The sequence below is a fragment of the Pygocentrus nattereri genome, chromosome 8, assembly GCF_015220715.1.
Source record: "Pygocentrus nattereri isolate fPygNat1 chromosome 8, fPygNat1.pri, whole genome shotgun sequence".
Classification (NCBI taxonomy): domain Eukaryota; kingdom Metazoa; phylum Chordata; class Actinopteri; order Characiformes; family Serrasalmidae; genus Pygocentrus; species Pygocentrus nattereri.
The window spans coordinates 2393834-2412731 of NC_051218.1; positions in this window are offsets into that span (position 1 = coordinate 2393834).

Genomic DNA, 18898 nt, shown 5'->3' on the forward strand with positions numbered 1-18898 from the left:
GACGATAGTCTTGTTTTGCAGGGAGAACATCATCCTTTTCATTTGGCCATTGTCTATGCCGTCTTTGAAACAGACAAAAAAAGTTGGAGGTGTAAACACAGACCTGTCGACACTGACTATAAATTGACTGCGCATGTATTTCACTGCATGACGAACAATGTAATGAATGTATAAAATAATATTGCAATATAAATCAACTGCGTTACTTCTAAACCCATAGGGGTTAATTAAGAGTACTGACACTGAATGATACTGAAGCAGCGAATGGGCCGAATCAAGAACTGAGATATGCCCTTCAACTGACTTACAAGCCTTCAGTCTGGTTAACGCCTGCTTGTCCTTCAGTACTTGTCCTTTCAGCTCTGGAGCAGAGAAAAAGCTCAGAAATTAGGACACAATATAGGTGATCAAGGGACATTTGACTTTATTTTATGATATAGCAACAGTGAGTTTACATTTACGGCATTTAGCAGACACTCTTATCTGGAGCGGCTTACAAAAGTGTTGTCCACTCAGAATGAATACCATACAGAATGAATACTAATACCAATATTACTGCTATTAATATTAGTAATATAATCACTTGTAGGTAGTTTTACCAGAGGAGGACGGGTCCCCCCTGGTGAGCCTGGTTCCTCCCAAGGTTTCTTCCCCAGTTCTGAGGGAGGTTCTCCTTGCCACTGTTGCCCCTGGCTTGCCCACCAGGGGGTTTCTGTACATTCTTACAGTCCTGTTAAAACTCTGTCTTTTCGGAAATTCTGTAAAGCTGCTTTGTGACCACATCCATTGTAAAAAGCGTTACAAATAAATTTGATTTGATTTGATTTGAATGAATGTATCCTAGCTAATACAAACAGGTTAGTCTCCAAACTAGTTGAGCTCAGACACTGCTGGAAACAAAAGCCTGTGCTGATACCTCGAAAGAATGATACAGAGCTATACATGGCATACAATACATTTCAATAGGTACATGGATTAGTGGTCACTTAAGTGCTGTACAAAAAGATGTTTGAAGACCATGAGAGAGTCTGCTGTTTGGACAGCTAGCGGGAATTCGGCCCACCACCTGGGTGCCAGGACAGACAAAAGTCTTGGTGCTTTTCATCCACCCGTCTTGAAGTTTGGCCAGTTAAGCCGAGCTGTACTTGGAGCTCAAAGGGCTCGAGGTACAATTTGAGTTTTGACCATTGCTGTTAGGTGAGGAGGGGCTGGTCCATTTTTGGCTTCGGAGGCAATCTGATGCAGGCACCTTCTGGAAGCCAGTGAAGGCAGCACAGCAGTGGAGTGACATGTGTGAACTTAGGAAGATGGAAGACAAGCAGTTCTGCTGCATTCTGGATCAGGTGCAAGGACCTGATGGAATCTCAGACATTCCTTTGAGTAAAAGCTTGGCACTATATAAGTGCCACCACATGGTTCAGTTTCAAAAATAGCCGAACCAAAGCATCAAGGTCTATTTTGAAAGCCTAACCAGCACCTCGGGCTGCAAATTAGCTTGATGTTGAAGCCCTATGTACAGTTGAATGCAAAGATTCCAACATTCCTGAGTCAATTTACCTGTTTTGTTGATTTTCTAAGTCAACATAAGTAAATGGATCCTCTACCGAGCTTTTTCCTGACAGTGCTAGTGTATTTGCTGAGCTGAACACATGGGGAACAGTAACTTTCTCGTTCTTTGTCTAATTAAATAAAGAAACTAAAAAATAAAGACCTCCAGTGGGTAAACTCTATAAACTTACAAGCATCTGACCTTAGATTTAGACCTGAGCGACGGAGGAAGCAGCGCGCCACCCACGGCCGGCCTGCCTCACCCACACACCCGCGACTGAGCCTCGCACGGACGAGAGATCCCCCCGCTCTTCAATTTGTCCTCCCGAGGATTGTCTTTTATTGATGACTTTCTAGGTCAGCGACCCTCCGTGCTTTTCAAAGGATCTAAGAGGCACCCAGATGGGCCCGCTCAAGAAGGAGCCTATTGTCGTAGACTTTCTATAGTGTCTTACAAATGAAATGCGCAGGAGCCATTAGCCCTCAGTGGATTGTTTTATGGGCTGGGTGCCTCTCTCATGGGGGGTAATGATGACAGTGCAGGCCACAGATCAGTCATCTCAACAATTGTGGCGAAAGCCCTTTCTTAAGACAAGAGGCTTTTGCTCTCTGCTCTCCCATTGCTTTTCTTTGGGAATAAACTCCTGGCTGGCTTTACAATGGAGAGCCAAGATGTTGCAACTTTTGTGAGCTGCAGCGAAAGTGCAAACAGTCTGGTGCTCCGCCTCGCGACTGTGGGTGCAATTTTCAAGCTCAAAGTGAATCATTTACCAAAGCATGAAGCGTAGATAGACTTTACGATATGGCAAATGTGAGGAACATTGTCTTTAATTGATGACTCTCTAGGTCAACGACCTTTTCTAGATCAGGCACCCATACAGGAGGCTTAAAAAGGGGGCTATTGCAGTGCAAAGCACCTTATTCGGAGAAATCTGCCTTGGCTGAAGTGGCGCAATTTTTGTTGGGCAGGTGAAGCCTGTCCTGGCTTTCCTTTAGGGAGTGGAAAGGCAGGTGTCAGCTTTCCCCCCGTTCACCCCGAGCACTGTGCAAACTCCCAGACTGTAGCCCACGTGAACTCAGCAGATAAGCTTCAGCTAACACTGACATCACCTTATTGAATTAGGCTGTTTGTGTGGCAGCCACCAGGGAAGCCACCTCCACCTCTGCTTCTCACCTGTTAACAGGTGGGAGGGAAGTCAAAGCCACCTCAGAGGAAATTAGCAGGCAACTTTGCTTGGATGCCAGCTGGGCGAACTACAAACGAGAGCTTCTGATGTGAATTGTTTGACAGGCCTTTGTTAGAAGAACCGTAAAGGTAATATAAGTGCAAACCAGGCAGGGAGACTGTCTGCAACAGTGAAAACAGAGTGTTAATTAGAAAATAAAACCTTTTCGAACATGCAGATGACTTGCATTAACATCTGAATACAATGTAATTTTGTAAACATGCATGTCAAATTATTACTAATATGCATTCTGAATATATATTTGAAAATAGCTGCACAATATAGTTTTTGTTTTTGCTTCCACGTGTTTTTTTCTGAAGATATTTCAAGGGAAAACACAAATGTAGACAACTTTCTCTGGAACTGAGGAGGAATTCCACAGATTTTGCACATTTATTTTTCACTGCATAATAAAAATGTTAGGATGTAAACATTCATTTGGTGTGAAATGCTTTGCTGTAGAAAAACTTGAGTTCACAGTGGAGCTGAGGATCTCGTTTAACGTCTTTAAAGCAACATAAGCTACGCTTCCATCCAAAGGATTTTTTCATGGAAAAATGTTTTAAGGCTTCACGAAGTTTCGCTGTGGGAACAAAACCTCGTATCTCCAAAATGGTAACTTTACAGGAGACGGAAAAAACATACTTTACTTTTAATGGAAGTCAATGGAACCAGGATTATTTCTAGGTCATTCTGGGCCGTTTCTTTTGGTCCATTTATCATGAAATTTATACACAATCTAAAGGAGAACAGGCATTTCCAAATTATGTCAAAAACTGAAAAACGGCAAGAAGTGGAGATCTGAGGTTTTGTCCCAAAAGCAGCGATTTGCTGAAGTAAGCTATGGAAATGCAAATTGTCTTTTTTTTTTTTCCAAAAAAAGTGAATGGACATTTCAGACAGTGTTGAGATAAGGATTTGCCCATGTTTAAAACCTTTTATTCAGTGTGGTCTCTGCCTAAATAGTCCCTAAAGGACCACCCCCCCCACCCCCGCCCCCCCACCCAATTGGCCACTATTTATTATTACACATAGAACACGTCTAGGTTCACAAAACCCCTGACTCCCATCACCACCACTGTAAAAACAATCAAGAAGTTTCTCCACGATGAACCATTTGACTTCAGACTGCTCCACATCTTAACAACTGAATTACACTTGCTGTGAAAAATTGGTGGAACTCTTCTTCAGTGAAGGACAGTCAGTGCACTTTGATACCCTTTATGCCAAAACACTGCACACTACAAACACTAGTCGGGATAAGAAGTAGCAGTCTTGAGTTACTAAATAAACAAGGGCTTTTCTGGCTTTGTCAAAGCTCAGATCTCACATTACGCTGCTCATTGTAACCCATAAACAAATGACCAATCAAAACTGCAATGATCTCCCCTAATAATCAAAAACATCCCAATTTACAGATGCCACCCGGCACTGATAACACAGATCAGTGCTTCCAAATCACCGTCTTCATCCCATTTGTGGAGCTGTTGCTTGATTATCATATGTAATTTGTGAGTTGGGGCTGAGGGACTGGGGGACTCCTCTAATCCTCTTTGGCTGGCAGCTGCCTGGACCTCTCCTCCCATGTTTTGCTAATTTGAGTCTGTGATGTGGTACGCTTGTTTAGTGCTGATTGCTATCAGCAGCTCAAACGCTGGGGGAAATGGAACCAGGGAGACTGGTACGCTGATCTAAGGCCCTATCTCACCGTATTTGCATAAGAGACAGGGGGCTTTGATATAGAACGAGCAGGTGACACACATTTTGTGATCGCAGGCCACGACCCTCATCGAGTGGGTGCGTGGAAGGGGGTGTGGATTGACACCGATAAAAGATATGATGTTTATTAAGCAGTAGGATTAGCAGGGTGGGGAAATCCTTTAGGGAGGGATGTATGTCACATATGGAGATACTGACCCTTTTCGGTGGATATCAAGAAGTTAATGCCTCAGATGAATAAAATTGTAGCTTAGCAGCGAAGCCTGCTTTATCCGAAACAATTTCCCCAGCTGGATCAGGTGGTCTTTCCAAATCTCACAGTATCCTTTAGCACCAGGGTCCACTTGCCCTCCTCCTTAAACTCCAAGAGGGTCCAAAAGACATGTTAACACAGCAAACAATAACGTTCTCCCCGCACAACACTAAAGCCAATGTTAGCAAATGGAGAAGTTTGTGCTTGATCGCTACTGAGAAGGCCATTGTTTAACACTAGTAGGTGTGTTTTCAATTCGGGACCCCCTGCTTCTGTGCTTTTACAGCTCCTCCCAGCTTCCCACAGTGCCTGAGTGGCCAGCACACTCGCACTGTACTCACTCAGTCATTTAGGACAGCCTGAGCTCCGTGTCCTGCCCCTGTTTATCGATCCCATCCCACTGACTGACTCCGCAATTTCCCCAAGCACGGCAGTGGGCCTTGAACTTCTGCTAAGCATCCCTGCCCTTGGTCCTTTCCCCTAGGAGGCCGATGCGATGTCGAGAGAAGTCCATGTCATGTCCGAGCATTATATCAGAATGCGGAGCCGGGATGGGGAGTGGATAATGGGATTCTTGAGTGAAAGGCAGGCATCACAGTTGGATGACGGTATCCAAGGTATTCCAAGAACAAAAACCATTTCCACCAGCCTTTCAGATCAACTATCACTCTAGCTTCTTTTGTAAGTCCTCTAGTCAGTAATTCCTGCTCCGCAAATATAGATACTGGCATGTTTCTTAGTGGCATTCCTTTAAAAAAGACAATGGCGCTGATGGGACTTTTGTTTGCAAGCAAATTCAGGCATCCCAACACCTCGCCCGTTCAAACCTCAAAAGCAAAAGGGATGTCTTTGAAAGCTTCCTTGCATTTGAAAGATCAGTCAGTGGGACTCATCTAGCATCTGCACTCTATTTGTGATCAGTAGATTCACAACAGCATGTAGCAAAGTCCCAGCAGACACAATCAGGCCAATGGGATTTAACCCCTCATATATGGAAACCTGCATGAAGTAATGGAGGTGCAGCGAATGATAGCACTTCGGCTGCGAATGACCAGCTTGTTCGTGATCTGAATCCTGCTCGATTCCCAGCAGCCCCTCTTAGGACCCCCGCCCTCACTGTGAGCCGTACCACCCGTCACTGATCTGGCGACAGAGAGGCAGCCTGCCACATATGGATCCTCCCTTGATATCATTCAGCCAGCGTGTAATCTTATTATGCAAAGTCTTAATCCGCACCTATGTCCCAATGCCCCAAGGATCGCAATATTGTGATATCAAGGTGCCGGAGGTCATGTCGTGTGATCCCGGCTCTATTCTTTTGAGAAGATGGGGGACTCAGAGGCTGATTCCCAGGAGTCCAGTAAACTGGATAGAGAGATAGATTTACAGACAAAGGGAGAGGGAGGGGGAGAGAGAAATGGGATATATATCAGTGCTTCTGCAAGGAAACATATCGCTGAAATGGTCATTTTACAGGAGAAGGAAAGACAATTCTTTTTTAATGCAATTTAAGTTACGCTAATGTAACAACATTTTATGTGATGTATTTTTAGACCATTTTAATGGATGCAGTGAAATGATCACACAATATAAAGGACAGCTGATGGTTTGTTTCGTTATATTATGTGCTTTATTGATCCTAAAAGGGAAAATTTTGCTGCCAAACTATGCCCAATCTTGGAGCAGCAGAGAATGGGCAGAGGAGAAGTGCCACCTGGGGCAATCGGGGTTAAGTGTCTCATCCAAGGGCACAAACAGGTACTCAGTCCTGGCATTTCAAGCCACAACACTGTATTGTTGAGCACTGTGTGTGTGTGTGTGTGTGTGTGTGTGTGTGTGTGTGTGTGTGTGTATATATATATATATATCGCTGATGTCAGAACAAAACCTTGTATTTCCATTTTTGTTGTTTTTCAGTTTTTGACATATTTTGAAATTGCCTGTAGTCCTTTACATTGTGCTTAAATTTCACAATGAATGGATCAAAGGAAATAGCAAAATTTCAGGTTCCATTGGCTTATACTGAAAATAAAGTATGCTTTTCTGCTTCTCCTGTAAAGTTATCATTTTAGAGATACGAAGTTTTGTTTCAACAACACTGATATATATATATATATAAATCTCCCCCAAAATTTGTGTATATAGATATACATATATACATATATATGTGTGTGTGTGTGTGTGTGTTTGTGTATATATATATATATATATATATATGTGTGTGTGTGTGTGTGTGTGTGTGTGTATACACACATATATATATATATATATATATATATATATATATATATATATATACATACACACACACACACATATACACATATATGTGTATATCTACACAATTTTTGGGGGAGGTATTTATGAGATTGAGGTCTCCAGCTAGGATTAGACTTGGTTTGAAGCGGTGGGATTTTTCCAGCAGATACATTATTGGACGGGGGAATAAGAGGCCACCAGTGTGGTGAAATTGGATCAGGATTGGCATTCGCTGTGAGTCAGCGGCGGCAGCTAAAACAGCAGCTGCCCTGCCGATTTCTCTCTCCTTTCAGGTGGAGCCACCTCCAGTGACTTGGAAAGAGAGAGGATGGGAAGAGAGGGAGGGGAGGGGATAAGGGTGAGAGAGAGAATGTGAGAGAGAGAGAGAGAGAGAGAGAGAGAGAGAGAGAGAGGTGGGGGTGATAATTTTGAGGTCTGTGAGGTTTAGCAGCAGTGTAATGAGATTAAGTGTAACACCTTTGCGAGTGAAAAAAAAGCCACCTGGTGCTGTAACGGGCGGAGAGAGAGGGCACTAATCCGTTCCCATCTCTGGGACGTCATTCAGAAAGGCCGCCAGTGATTTCCGCTCTGCTTGCCTCTAGTTAATTCCATCACCAGGAGAGACGAGAGAGAGAGAGAGAGAGAGAGAGAGGGAGGTGGAGGAAAAAAGGGAAGAGCTTATTATCCATAACTAAAGCTCTAAAAACATGCAGACGAGACGTCATTCTGGAGTTCAAAGGGGAGATGACTTCTACACCACACATTTTCAGCGTGATCCGTCTAAAGCTGTCTCACGAGGACTTTCTCTGGAACGACGGCAAACCTAAACACTGCAATCACGATAACACAGCAGTGTTAGCGACTGAATCAGCCACTTACTGTGATTAAATATCACTATATGGACATTTAGAAACTCTGAAACGTGACGGTCATAAGATGACATCATTGTTCAGTACTTTAAATAGTTTGCAGAAAATCCTCTTGTACATGTTTTTAGAACTACTGTGCAGTATAAGCTGGCATGAAAGAGTTCATAGGACCTCTAACTTAAAGAGAAATTCTATCATTTTTCTTTCAAAATTTCTGGGCCCCACTTTATATTAAGTGCCTCTAATAACTGTGTAGTTACATGTGAACAACATATCACTGTTGTCGGAACAAAACCTCGTATCTCCATTTGTCTTACGTTTTTCAGTTTTTGCCATAATGTGAAAATACATGAGGTCCTTTACATTGTCTGTAAATTTTGTGAGGAACGGACCAAAATAAACAGCCCAAAATGACTCGGAAAGAATTCTGGTTCCATTGACTTACATAGAAAGTGAAGTAGGTTTTTTCCTTCTCCTGTAAAGTCACCGTTTTGGAGATACGAGGTTTTGTTCCAACAGCGATATGCAACAAAAACAGAACTACTAATGATTCAGCTGATAGCCACTGTTGCTGATGGATTGCACACGTACACCTTATGTAATTACATGAGTGTATCTTAATAGTTGTAACAGTCATGTAATTACACAAAGGTAATAACATTAAATGCATTTACATTTGTGATCAGACTGGAACATCCGTTTTTTTTTTCTTTCCAGAAGGTTTTTTTTTTTCTAGCTGTAAATGAAGGTATGTAATAACATACATTAAGGCATTACTTGAACTGTATCTGCCAGCATCCCTAACATTTATCTAGCATGTATGTTGCTGGTGCTGAGACACTGTAACCAGTTTCAGCTTTAAACCATTTTTAATGAGACAGTAAAGCAGACATCCCCTTATCATAACATGGAACTTTTATTACATTAATTAAATATTAAGTAATATAGCAATGCCTATATTACTACTGTATTATTACATAGTACTTACATAATAACTACACAGGAACTGTCCACAAATTTTAAAATGTAAATAACACTAAACTACATGAAAGTTCCAATGTAGAAGATACACTTGTGTAATTATGAGGCAAAACTGAAGTTGATACACATGTGTAAGTACATAGCCTGTACTTCTGTAATCTAACTTACACTGAGAGTAGTTACAGTGTTGTTACATATGTAATTCATGTGTAACTACACAGTTATTAGAGAAACAATATAAAGAGATGATCATTTTTTAGATGATAAAATTATCAAGATATAAACAAAGTCATTCCAAGTGGTTTGATGTAAAATCTTTGTTTTAGAGTGACTTACCGAGTCAGAATGTTTGACAGTGGTGGTGATATGAACCTGACAATGAGTGGAAGCTCCCTCATAGAAAGTTAGAACATAAAACGGTTAGGAACATGCTGTCTGATGTCTGTGACATCAAACAAACCCAGAAGACGTGTAGGTTCAGTGGTGGTTTTGTAAAGGAAACGAAATGTCGGTATCTGTGTTGTAGATATTGTGACCCCTGGTTCCTATCACCACCACTGTAAAGAAACCAGAGTCTGTAAGGTTCTCTGCAATGAACCATTTCACATCAAACCACTCAGGAGGACTTTGTTTCCATCATAACAATGAAATAACAGAAATTTGGGGGAAAAAACATGGCCTGGCCATGTTGTGTCCTCAGTTGGCACTGCAACTAATCACAAATGCACTGTAGCTGGTCAGCATAGACTGCTATACAAGCTGATAATATACAATATAAGCTAAAATATACCATTTCTGGTTAGTCGCAAGAGCCCACACATGTAAGCCACTGTAATAAGTACAAAAATCAACTTTACAGACTTCAAGTTAGACTTTCTAACAATCCATTATGAGTGTAAACTGGCTCTAGAGCATTTGTGCAACGTGACTCCCTTCACTATTACAAACTATGCCAGTAAACCAGTTTTTCAGACAGAATTATGGAATATATCTTAACCATGTGATGAGTTTTGCATTGACAAGGGCTTCAACAATTCGCAAACTGTTTCAGAAACTAGGCACAGTAACTAGTTCACTGCTGCCACTGGACATTAGGCAAACAATAGCCTTCAACTCCAAGTGATACAATATCGCCTAGATCCACTGACCCAGCGCTGTGAAATCAGCCCTCGTTCTTGAGGGATGTCAGTGAAGTTTTTCTAGCAAACTGCAGCTACACTGGGCGTGAGGTTGGGATAAAAACAGGCATCAAAAACTTTAAAGAAGGTTGTTTTGTCTTATTGAGTTGAATTCATCTGACGTTGTAATCTGGCGTTGTTGAGGGAGGGATTATTCAGACTTGCAGTAGAGCAGAGATATAAGCTACGAAGTTCATTCAAGACCAGAAATGGGTCTGGTGTTAGCAATGTGGTCTTTCATGGCGTGTGATTGACAATGAAAAGCCCACGTGGTCGCAGCGCTACAAAGCTTCAATGCTATTTTTCTGCTGCTTGCCGCAAACTTCATGCTCATAGAAGTGCAAACTACTCGTGTTTGTCACTCACTTGCCGAACAGAATCATTCAGCCTTGCTGACCACATTGCTTTTGGTGTAAACAAGCTTGCTTTAGCCTGATTTGTGCAGTGTGAGTTGCATTCCTTATGCAAACAAAAAGGGATGTTCATTTTTAAGTTTTGCACATGTGCCATCCCAGCACCCCAGCAGTGCTATCACATAACACAGTGTTGAAAACTGACCAATGCAACAAGCCATTCAGGCACAATTTGTGCATCCATCAGCACCAGTGTCTGTGTTTACATGCAAAGATTCAGTCTGAGGTGTTTATTCTCACTCTATTCAACAATCTGATGAACATTCTCAGTTTACATGCTCACTACAAGTAATCTGATGCAAAATGACATGCATGCGTGGAGTAACGCTTAGAGGAGACGTTACCATGACAGCGAACATCACATGAATCCAGTCAGAGTGAGATGCGCAGCAGTGAGCAGTGATTGTGTTTTATCTGCTTTAAAATGACGTCAGACTCAGGAAAACGTCCTTCACACGTCCTTATTAAAGAAGGCCGAGAGGAAGACGTCGTGCTCTGAGACACAGAAGCTGGACGTCCGTCCCACCGCCGTCTTTTAAAGATCAGAGCATGAACTTCGTCTCCTCTGCAGACCAGTTTCTGCTCCGCCGTGTTGAACGGTATAAACTCTCACTGTGACGCGACGCACATGCAGAACGGACTTAAACGTTCCGATAGGGAATGTAATCGGATAGAGGCGCTTACACGGATATTATTCTTCTATTTAATGGATTTACAGGATTACCCACCTCATTCATTCAGATAGAAATTGTATACCAAAAGGCCTCAATCAGACTAGACTATTCCGATTGTGGTGTTTACATGGGCGCATTCTATTCAGATTGAGCTCTTAGTCGGATTACTAACGGATTAATAGGCTGCATGTAAACGAGGCTAGTGATGGTTATGCTACAGAGCTTGCTAGCTCAACAGCATGGATCAGAACAAACTTAAATAAGACACAATATCCAAATAATCCTTAATGAAATGAGTTGATGTTTTATACTGAACACAAGAGCTGAATAAATCATATGTAAATGCTGGAAAAACAAATGTATTCATTTTATTTTTATACTCTAAGGGAGCATGCAGACGGCGGAGTGTATTCCACAAGATATTCCAAGGCTGAACTGCAAGGAAAACCGTGACAAAGCAGAGAAGGAGCGATGCAGATCTTTGAGTGCCGAGTTACGAATCACATTTCCTGAAGTGAAAAAAGAAAGTAGCGTTTATTGTGGCTCGTTTTGGAAGAGAAAGATCCAGCAAGCTTCATCCTTCTAAACATTAGCAGTGCCTTGTACAGAAGTCTGGAGAGGCCATGAGATGCTGCTATAATTTTCTGGATTGTTATCTTAAGATAACAAGATAAGTAACTTGCTATTCCAAGATAACAATTTTGCTATCTTGAGCTAGCAAAATAAATACCGTGTTATTTTGAGATAACCAGATAAGTAACTCGTTATTTTAAGACAGCATTTATCTTGAGATAAGTAGCTTGTTATTTCAATATAATTTGGTTATCTTGAGATAACAAGATAATTAACTCACTATCTCAAGATAGCAATCCAGAAAATGAGAAGTACTCCATGGCCTCTCCGGATTTCCTTAGCCTTGAACACCACAACACTGAATTTCTAGATTAATGTAAGTTACTCATTGACTATTTTCTACAGAAGTCCGGAGAGGCCATGAGGTTTCTTACAATTTTCTGGGATGTTATTTTGAGATAATCAAGACAACAAAATTATTATCATGAAATAAGTTACTTATCTTGTTATCTCAAAATAACACGTTATTTGTTTTGTTGTCACCTTGAGATAACAAGTTAACAAATTTTTTATCTTAAAATAAGGAGTTACATATCTTGTTATCTCAAGATAACAATCCAGAAAATTAAAGCTACAGCTCATGGCCTCTCCGGACATCTGTCATTCTCAATTAATAAGTATCTTTGAGATAAAAAAACAAACAGTCAAACTGTGCAGTCTGACGTGCCGCCTGCATCCTGATCAGCTAAAACCTGCGCTTTGTAAGACCTGAAATGATTGATTACTGAGTCAGAGGAATAAAATCAGGCGAAAATGTGTGCAGACACTGTTGCGAGTCACTCTGTAAAGCATGAAATAATCATTTAAAGACATTTCAACGACATGGTGATTATACTGATTAAAGATATGATGACAATAGTAGATGATTCTCTCATATCCTCAGAAGACACGTCCTTCACCAAGTTTGAGCGTTCGCAATCATCAGATTCATCCGTTTGGCGAAGGGGTCCGAGGCACAGCCTATGATGCAAAATGTTCTTCAATTACACATTTACACCAGAGAGGTCTCCAAATCCCCAAAACTTACATAGTGAAGCTTTAATGTTGGACCTTTTTCTATCCAGTCTGTGAGGATCAGCAGCAAAAATCTGCCAACGACAGAGAAAAAAAGGCCTCCTGCTGGTATGTTATTATGTCTGTTGACGTAAATGAACAGGAATATTGCGCAAAAACGGACTAAAAACCTAAAAACTCTTTGATTAGTCTTATCTCACTTCACATCATCATTGGTGGATCTCATGACAGACAGTACCTCTACGTTTAGATCCTAGCATGAAAATGTGAACCCACTGATCCAGTCAGTGAAAATGAGAAACAAAAGACTGGAATCCATCTAACCAAGTGCCTACCACTAAAACTCAGTTCCAAAGTAATTCGCTCTAGTATCCGGACATTCTTGCAGAACTCAATGCCAGTACTAGTGAAAATAATCTGATGGCTAGATAACAGCAGAGGGCAGTGTGCTTCTGGAACCCAACAGGAGGGCAAGGAATGGACCCCACTGCTCAGCTGCGGTAAAGGCTTCTGAAGGATACACAGTGTAATTCTTCCCAATTATCACAATCATCACTACATCACACTCCAAGCAGCTACCAATCAGCAGCATGACTGATGGCCAATAACCAATTAGCAGTCTGGCTCATGGCAAACTTGGACCTCGCAGCCAAAGATGGCTTAGTCAGACTAAACCCTTCAACGTCCAACTTTCAGTTTACAGTTAATGGCCGATTATCTGCTAGCTACCCCCCTGGGACAGGCAGCTACAAAACAACATTGGCCTCGCAAGTCACAGAAAGCCTGTGTGTGCCAATCTGAATGACATGAGAACATTTAGAAGCAGACACATGGGGGCCTTTCCAGTGATGGGGTCAACATAATGAACACAAGGGAGGGTGCAGAGTGGGTTTGGGTGAAGGAGGGGGTTGCGCTTGTGTGATTAACAATCTGGGGTTATTTTTAAGTCAGGTTCAGGCAGGTCTGGGCTTGCAGTGGGTTTGAGGGTGGGGGGATGGGAGGGCACTCCAGGGTCCTAGGCTCCAGCAGTGTCGCTCACATCGGGGACACGATCGCAGCCAGACTCCCCTCTGGCAACTGCTTTCACAACAAACGTGTAAATAGGCTTTTAAATTCAACGCTTGCCTCCAACGCTCACTCTTTTCTTTCTGTGTTAGCTTCGGCGAGGTAGGATAAGGCACTGAAGCTGCATTGGTTTCTGCTTTTGATGGCATTTGAGAGGATTTAGGATGATGCATGTGAGCGCTACAAGGTGAAGGTTTGGTTTAATGCTACCGAATGCGCAGCGATCTCCCTCTCCTGCCTTTTCTCTCCCTCCCTCACACACATGCACATACACAGCAGTCCAGGATTGTACTGAGGGCTGTTAGTGTTAGTGCCAGTTGAGTGAGCTGGATGATGGGTTGGGCAGCGAACCTCTGGCTCTCTGACACAGTCTCCTGTCATAAACAAAGAAACAATGAACGCACAGGCACGGTGCAGCCTGCAATCCAACAGCCCCCACCAAACCAACGCACACACACGAACATATTTAGGCATATTTCACCTTCGGCGCTCAGCGAGACGAATATCACGACCATAAAATCCAACAAACAACCCAAGAAAAAGTGAACCAAGCTGCTACTGTCACTACAAAAAAAATTCCAGCGTTTTTTGGGTGAAGTTCACACTGTAAGCTTGTAAAACCAAGCTATCCTCACTTTTTCTAAATAAGAGTTTGATGTAGCTTTAACACACTGTCCATACCTCCACGGTCCATACAGTCCAGATATGGGCACTGAATGTTGAATTCATTGTTTCTGTGAGCAGATTTGCTTCGATCAGTCCTACAGCAGGTTAGCTCCTCCCATTCACATTGAAGTTATAAGGAGTGTTTCAGCCTGGAAAGCTTTCTGAATGAGGCGCAAAACAGGGCAGCCAATCAGAACAGAAGATCATTTACATATGACTGCGTTAAAGGTAACACAGTCTGAGGGATAAAAGGGCATTGGTGCATAACACCACACAAATGTTAGAATTGGACCTCAAGGGAAGAAATAAAATAAGTGACCCTTATTAGTCCCACAACGGGGAAATTCCACCTCTGCATTTAACCCATCCGTGAAGTGAAACACCACATACACACTAGTGAGCACACACACTCTAGGGGGCAGTGCGCACACTTGCCCGGAGCGGTGGGCAGCCCAATCCGCAGCACCTGGGGAGCAGTTGGGGGTTAGGTGTCTTGCTCAAGGGCACCTCAGTCATGGACTGTCGGCCCTGGGGATCGAACCGGCGACCTTCCGGTCACGAGGCTGGTTCCCTAACCTCCAGCCTACGACGGCCCCTTGAAAAATGTAGGAATTGGGCCCTTTAATATACTGCTATTCTCCAGCAGTTTTGCTATTGTTTCAAACTTGTGGCACTTAAGACATAAAGAGGAATTCTGCAGTTTGCATAAAAATTGTACTTTTTAAAAAGTAATTCGTGTGAAATGCTCCATTCTAGAGAAACAGAGTCAGAACTGTCCACAGCAGTAGTGATAGGAACCAGACGAGAAGCTCCATCACAGGACATTAATACATGAAATCCATTCATGGCGGAGGGGTACATGCAAGTTGTGGTCCCCAAAAACTTTTTTTTGGATTTACTAATATAACTATTTTACCATTATCAACATTGCATATAAAAACTATAAAAAAACATACTGCTGTTGTCAGAAGAAAACCTTGTATTATGTGTTTTTGACATAATTTGAAAGGGGCCTGTTGCCCTTTTTATTGTTTATACATTTCATGATGAATGGTCTAAAATAAATGACCTAAAATGACTTGGAAGAAAGTCTGGTTCCACTGACTTGCATTAAAAGTAAAGTATGTTCTTTCCTTCTCCTGTAAGTTAACATTTTGGACATTAAAGGTTTTCCTCTGGCAACAGCGATACGTAGCTATTTGTACTGTACACACCACGACCCCTGGTTCCTACTACCACTGTAAACAAACCTGAGTCAGTAAGTTTCCCTGCAGTGAAACACTTGGCATCACTCTGAATGACTGTTTACATCTCAATAACTGAATTATGCAGCAATTTTGAAAAAATAAAGGGAGGAATTCCCCTTCAATAAAGAACATAATGCATGCAATCTTATAACTCCATCAAATTTGAATACTTTTCTACTTTCCACTTGTTTCAGGGGTATAGTGGTGTATTTCTATACGTGAACTCCACCTTCCTCCGTCTTAGCAGGGGGAACACAGTGAACTAGCATAAGCAGAACATTGCGAAGAACATCAAGATGCCAAAATGCTCAGTAAATATTTTCAGATACTCATGATATGTTAATAATTCACACAGCAACCCAATTTGATGTTAAGTATTCTAACTGATAATGAACATTAGCATTAATAATAAAACACTGGCAACAAAGCTATTAGCCATTTCCACACCACTACAAGCCCTGAATGCAGCAGTCAAGCAGCAATCTGAGTCTGTTTGCTCTCAGGATGCAGCGGAGAAGCTTGGATTGATATGTCTTCCTGATCTTAATGGTAAACATTAATGCTTGGGTGAACAGAGGACATGCAGTCTTTTTGTTTGCTATGGCTTTTGAGACACTGATGCAAAGAGGAAAGTCCAAATTTCTGATTTCCTCTTAGATCTTAAAGATGAATTTGGTTTGAATAGGTTAGGAGACAAAGGGCTTGACATCTGTAGCGGAGGTGAGGATTTCAGGGCCTAATACTGTCAGCGATCTTGCCTGATAAGCAAATCTACACTCACCAGCCACTTTATTAGGTTCAATTGCTTTTTAACACAAATAGCTAATCAGCCAATCACACGGCCGCAACTCACTGCATTCAGGCATGTAGAGGTGGTCAAGACGACTTGCTGAAGTGCAGACCGAGCATCAGAACGGGGAAGAAAGGGGATTTAAGGGACTTTGAACGTGGCGTGGTTGTTGGTGCCAGACGGGCTGGTCTGAGTATTTCAGAAACTGCTGATCTACTGGGATTTTCACACACAACCATCTCTAGGGTTTACAGAGAACGGTCCGAAAAAGAGGAAATATCCAGCGAGCGGTCAGTTGTGTGGACGAAAACGTCTTGTTGATGTGAGAGGTCAGAGGAGAATGGGCAGACGGGATCCAGATGATAGAAAGACAACAGGAACTCAAATAACCAACCAGAATCTCTGAGGAACGTTTCCAGCACCTTGTTGAAAGTCTGCCATGAAGAATTAAGGCAGTTCTGAAGGTAAAAGGGGGTCCAACCTTTTACTAGCAAGGTGTACCTAATAAAGTGGCCAGTGAGTGTATATAAATCCACATATTCATCAAACTATCATTAGTGTTTCTGAAAGAAGAGTAAAAAAAAAAAAAGCAAGCATGCTTGTAAATATTGGACATGAGATGAGAAGACGCAACAGTGTGAGCTCTCCTCTTTCTAGGAGATGATTAGCCAATCAGGAGGTAACACCTGCTGGTGCCTGTGAATGCCAACTTTTGTGTGGCTAACACCCATGAGCCCAGGGACACAATTGCATTTGCGGTCTTGGCCAAAACCGGGAAGCCATTTTAAAGATTTGAGCTGGGATATGAAGTCGAAGTGGGGGAAGGGAGGGTCCTCTTTTGTCTGCCTGAGATTATGGCTGAGTTCAAGTAGAGAACAGGAGGAGAGAGAAAGTGAAGAAAGCTAATTAAAGGAAAAAGAGTGGCTTTCTGCCCCTCCACCTCTGAGCGTCAGGCCTTCTTTGAGGAAAAACGCTTTTCAGGGATACCTGCGAAGTGAGTGGGAGATCAGTGAAACCCGCCTTTTCTCACTTGACGGGGGTTTAAGGTTACCGCTGCCATTCTCACGCACATTCCATGGCACAACAGGACTTCCACATTTCCAATAATGTGAGAAAATACATTAAGTATCTGAGGTCATACTGGGCTTGGTTCACCTGCTGATGTGCTAAACTACTTACTACCAACTTCACACAAAAAAAATAAGGGTGGCTAAATCAAAGCAGGCACAGATGATATCATAATGCTCAACGTGGGCAATATTATTTCACTGTAGAGACAGCTCAACACATTTCATTTCCAATGATAATAATAGTGAGACAATAGTGGGACGCTTGACTTTGCCCATCAGTTTTCTGCAGTGTTGTTTCCCCACAGCTCACAGCACTATCAGGTTCAATAGACCTTCATAAAATGAGCCTCTCATCATAAACCTTCAAACTGACAGACAGAGCTGAGGAGCTTACATTCAGTAACTATGGTTGTTCAAAGGAAGGAGCAAAACAACTTAAAACGGTTGGCTGGCATGTAGTTTCTGGAAGGCAAAACGACTTGGTCTCACACCCCAGAGAGTCAAAAATCAACTTGGACTCACGCCCCTGAGAGTTGAGAGTAGACTTGGACTCATGACCCCCGCGAGTCAAGAATGGACTTGGACTCACGCCCCTGAGAGTCGAGAATGGACTTGGACTCATGACCCCCGAGATTCGAGAATGGACTTGGACTCATGCCCCCAAGAGTCGAGAATAGGCTTGGACTCAAGCCCCCCCAGAGTGGAGAATGGACTTGGACTCACGCCCCTGAGAGTCGAGAATAGACTTGGACTCACGCCCCTGAGAGTCGAGAATGGACTTGGACTCATGACCCCCGAGATTCGAGAATGGACTTGGACTCATGCCCCCAAGAGTCGAGAATAGGCTTGGACTCAAGCCCCCCCAGAGTGGAGAATGGACTTGGACTCACGCCCCTGAGAGTCGAGAATGGACGGACTCACGCCCCTGAGAGTCGAGAATAGGCTTGGACTCAAGCCCCCCCAGAGTGGAGAATGGACTTGGACTCACGCCCCTGAGAGTCGAGAATGGATGGACTCACGCCCCTGAGAGTCGAGAATAGGCTTGGACTCACGCCCCTGAGAGTCGAGAATGGATGGACTCACGCCCCTGAGAGTCGAGAATAGGCTTGGACTCATGCCCCCCAAGAGTGGAGAATGGACTTGGACTCACGCCCCCCGAGAGTGGAGAATGGACTTGGACTCACGCCCCCCGAGAGTCGAGAATGGACTTGGACTCACGCCCCCCGAGAGTCGAGAATGGACTTGGACTCACGCCCCCCGAGAGTCGAGAATGGACTTGGACTCATGCCCATA